Genomic DNA, 5,485 nt, shown 5'->3' with positions numbered 1-5,485 from the left:
CTAGGTTCCAATTTGGCACAGGCCTGCCAAACAACAACAACTACAACCAAAAAATAGCCAGGCATATTGGTGGGTGCCTACAGTTCCAGCTACTTGGAAGGTTGAAACAAGGGAATCGCTTAGCCCAAGGCTTTGCGGTAACAGTGAGCTGTGACGCATGACACACTACTGAGGAAGGCCATAGTGAGCCTATGTCTCATAAAAAAACACACACACACACACGCACCCCAAACTGCAGGAGACACACCTTGCCATGAAAGATAATTCAAGACTCAGGGTGAAGGGATTAAAAACAGTGTTTCAAGGAAATGGAAATCAGAAGAAGGGAGGGGTTGCAATCTGATACAAGCACATTCAAAGCACCTTTAATTAAGAAAGACAGAGACAGACACTTCTTACTGGTCAAAGGAACAATACAACATGAAAACACTTCAATGTGTTCTTTTATTTTTATTTATTTATTTATTTATTTATTTTTGAGACAGAACCTCAAGCTGCCACCCTGGGTAGAGTGCCATGGCATTACAGCTTGCAGCAACTTCCAACTCCTGGGCTCAAGCAATTCTCCTGCCTCTGCCTACCAAGTATCTGGAACTACAGGCACCACCCGCCCGCCCCCCCAACACCAGGCTATTTTTCAGTTGCAGCCATCATTGTTGTTTGGCAGGCCTGGGATATATTCAAACCCTCCAGCTCAAGTGTATGTGGCTGGTATTTTAGCTCCTTGAACCACAGGCACTGAGCCAACATTTCCATTTTAAACATTTATGCACCTAACTGAAATACTCCCAGATTCATAAAACAGACCTTGAAGGGACTGAGCAATGTGATATCCTAAAACCCCTTAATAGTCAGAAACCTCAACACCCCTATGACAGAACTGGACAGATCCTCTAAATAGAAACTAAACAAGGATACAAAGGACTTAAACGTGACCCTGGAACAAATGGGATTAGTGGACTTATACAGACCACACCATTCCAAAGCAAAGAAATATGCTTTATTTCTCATCAGCTCATGGCACTCCAAAATACATCACATCCTAGCATATAAATCAAACCTCAGCAAAATCAAAGGCATAGAAATTATTCCATGTCTCATCTCAGATCACAAAGCTACAATGGTGAAGGTAAACTCCAACAATAATGTTCATCCCACACACAATCTTGGAAATGAAACAACATTATGCTAGAATGATAGTTGGGTTCAGGAAGAGGTAAAAGAGAAATCTGTTAATTTCCTCAAATGTAACAACAATGAAGACACAATTTACCAAATCCTCTGGAATACAGCACAACAGTCCTGAGAGGAAAATTTATTGAGGTAGATGACTGCCTTTGAAAAACAGAGAGTGAGTACTTCAGCACACTCACAAACCATTTTAGGGACTTGGAAAAATAAGATCAATCTAACCCTAAAACCAGCAGGAGAAAGGAAATAGCCACAATTAAAACAGAGATTAATAAATTGAAAACAACTCATTCAGAAAATTAATGGAACAAAAAGATAGTGTTTTGAAAAAGTAAATAAAATAGATAAACTTTTGATCAGACTAACTAGAAACAGAAAAGTAAAAGCTCTATTAATTTCAGTCAGGAATGTTAAAGGGGAAATAACAGATGCCACAGAGATTCAAGAGATTTTCTCTGAATATTACAAGAAATTCTACACACAGAAATTTGACTATGTAGAAGAAATGGATCAATACTTGGAATCACACCCTCTCCCTAGTCGTAATAAAGAAGAAATAAATCTTCTGCATAGACTAATTTCAAGGAATGAGACAAAAAAATAAAAAACTCCCAACAACAACAACAACAAAATGCCCTGATCCAGATGGCTTCATACCAGAATTCTATCAAACCTTCCAGGAAGAACTTTTTCCCATATGGCAGAAATTTGTCCAAAAAATTGAGGAGGAAGGAACCTTCCCCAACATGTTCTAAGAAGCAAACATCACTCTGATACCAAAACCAGAAAAAGATCCAACTAGAAAAAAAGAACTACAGACCAATTTCGCTAAAGAACATAGATGCAAAAATTCTCAATAAAATCTAGCCAATAGATGATAGCTTATCATTAAAAAAAGTCATACACAGCAAACAAGTAGGTTTCATCCCAAGGATGCAAGGCTGGTTTAACATAAGCAAATCCATAATCCTAATTCACCATATCAACAGAAGCAAAAACAGGACCATATGATCCTCTCAATAGATGCAGAAAAAGCATTCGATAAAATTCAGTATCCCTTTTTAATTAGAACTCTGAAGAACATAGGCATTGTTGGCAAATTCCTTACGTGATTGAATTTATGTATGAAAAATCCACAGCTAATATTATACGGAATGCAGTAAAACTGAAAACTTTTGTACGCATATCTGGAAGAAGACAAGGGTGTCCTCTATCACCACTGTTATTCAACATAGTGCTGGAAGTTCTAGCCCATACGATCAGACAAGAGAAGGAAATAAAGGGCATCCAAATGGGGGCAGAGGAAGTGACACTCTCGCTCTCTGCTGATGATATGGTCTTACACGTAGAGGACTCCAAAGACTCAACCACCGCACTCCAGGAAGCTATAGAAAAATACCATAACATCCCAGGATGTAAAATCAATGTCAAGAAAACAGAAGCCTTTGTATATGCAAATAACAAGCAAGATGAGAATGTAATTGAGGGCACAATTCCCTTCTCAATAGCTCCAAAGAAAATGAAATATGTAGGAATATGCCACACAAAAAAGGTGAAGAACTTCTGCCCACAAAACTATGAATCTCAAAGAAAGGAAATAGCAGAAGATAGTAACAAATGGAAGACCATCCCATGCTCATGGCTGGGAAGAATTAAAATTGTTAAAATGTCTATACTTCCCCCAAACAATCTACAGATTCAATGTAATCCCTTTTCAAATACCAACATCATACTTATACTTTTGGAAAAAATAATTCTTTGTTTTGTATGGAATCAGAAAAGACCTCATATAGCCAAGGCAGTTTTTAGTAATAAAAACAAAGCTGGGGGTTGGCCTAGTGCATATTGCTCAGGAGCTAGGGCGCCAGCCACATACGCCAGAGCTGACAGATTCGAATCCAGCCCAGGCCTGCCAAACAACAATGACAATTACAACCAAAAAATAGCCAGGCATTGTGGTGGGTGCCTGCAGTCCCAGCTACTTGTGAGGATAAGGGAAAAGAATCACTTAAGATGAAGAGTTAGAGGTTGCTATGTACTGTGACTCCAGGGCACTCTACCGAGGATGATATGGTGAGAATACGTCTCAAAAAAAAAAAAAAAAAGATGGAAGCATCAACCTGCCAGATTTTAAGCTGTATTACAAAGCCATAGTGATTAAAACAGCATGTTATTGGCACACAAATAGAGACATGGAAAACTGGAACCACATATAAAACAAGGAGATGAAACTGAAATCTTATAGCCAACTAATCGTTGATAAACCAATCAAAAACATACACTGAGGGAAAAGAATTCCCATGCAATAAATGGTGCTGGGAAAGCTGGATATCCAGATGTAAAAGATTGAAACAGGACCTGCACCTTTGTCCACTCACTAAAATTGATTCAAGATGGATAAAAGATGTAAATCTAAGGGGGAAAAAACCATTAAAATTTTCAAAGAAAGTGTGAAAACAACACTTGAAGTTATTGGCCTGGGGAAAGACTTTATGAGGAAGACTTTCATGGAAATTGCAACAGCAAGAAAAATAAACAAATGGGACATAATGAAACTGAAAAGCTTCTGTACTGCTAAGGACACAACAACCAAAGCAAATGGACAACCCAAATATCCAGTGGGAAAGGATATTTGCATATTTCGAATCAGACCAAAGCTTGATTACTAGGATCTACAGAGAAATCAAATTAAGCAACGTAAAAAGAGCCAACAATCCCTTATACCACTGGGCAAGAGAGATGAATAGAACCTTCTCTAAAGAAGACAGAAGTATGGCTAACAAACATACCAAAAAATGCTCATTGCCCCTAATTATTAGAGAAATGCAAATCAACCCACCCTGAGATATCATCTAACCCCAGTGAGAATGGTCTACGTCAAAAAGTCTCAAAACTGCAAATGCTGGCATGGATGTCAAGAGAAGGTTAACATAGCCTTTCCGGCGTTATCTCAGTTACTGTGCCAAAACATTTACGTTCTACATTTACCAAGTTTCGCAAATACCCCTGTAATATGCACCACAGGTGTGATCCCACCGATTCCCCTCCCTCTACCCCCCCTTCCCACTTCCCCCTATTGTTAAGTTGTAGCTGGGTTATAGCTTTCATGTGAGAGTCCCAAATTAGTTTCATAGTAGGGCTGTGTACATTGGGTATTTTTTCTTCCATTCTTGGGATACTTTACTAAGAAGAATATGTTCCAGCTCCATCCATGTAAACATGAAAGAGGTAAAGTCTCCATCTTTCTTTAAGGCTGCATAGTATTCCATGGTATACATATACCACAATTTATTAATCCATTCGTGGATTGATGGGCACTTGGGCTTTTTCCATGACTTAGCTATTATGAATTGGGCTGCAATAAACATTCTGGTACAAATATCTTTGTTACTGTGATAAAAATGTGTCAAATGGTTTATGAAGTGAGTGTATGATGCCCCATAATCATATCATTGTATACAGTTATGATTTAATAAAAAAATTAAAAAAAAAAGGGAAGGGAACACATTTACACTGCTTGTGGAAATGCAGACTAGCACAACCTTTTTGGAGACCCCTCAGAGAACTCAAACTAGACTGTCATTTGATCCTGCAAACCCATTACTGTGCATCTACCCAGAATAAAATAAATCCTTTTACCATAGGGACACTTGCACTAGACTGTTTATCACAGTTCAAATTACAATCACCAACGTATGGAAACAGCCGAATGCCCACCAACCCAGAAATGTATTAACAAGCTGTGGTATGTGTGTACCATGTAATGCTATTCAGCCACTAAAAAAGATGGAGACTTCACATCTTTTGTATTAACCTGGATGGGAGTGGAACACATCATTCTTAGCAAAGCATCACACGAATGGAGAAACAAGAATCCTATGTACTCAATTCTGATATGAGAACAATTAATGACCTAACACACTGTGGGGAAGTGTGGGGTAGGCAGAACAGAGAAAGAAAATGTGTGAGGGGATTGGGTGGATCACCAGAGGTGGTTCACATTTTGGGGGAGGAATACTATTGTAATAGGTTCTTTATATAACACAAGCAATGAGTGTAACCTGTTTTTTGGTACCCTCGATGAATCCCCAACCATCAAACTTTTTAAAAAGAAAAATAATATTTAAGAAAAACCTTTTTTGAAGTGGGAGGAATTGTAATAGTAGCAAAGAGTGTTTTAATTTTTTAAGGGTCAGAGCCACATTTATTTCCAAATGGTATATTAGAAATATTTCTACCTTCATTAGTACTATTTCCTATGGTTATTTTAAAAAAAATTAAATGTTGGGAATAT

Source organism: Nycticebus coucang, chromosome 3 (assembly GCF_027406575.1).
Source record: "Nycticebus coucang isolate mNycCou1 chromosome 3, mNycCou1.pri, whole genome shotgun sequence".
NCBI lineage: Eukaryota > Metazoa > Chordata > Mammalia > Primates > Lorisidae > Nycticebus > Nycticebus coucang.
The sequence above is the reverse complement of the archived record's forward strand: the minus strand, read 5'-3'. Positions refer to the sequence as shown.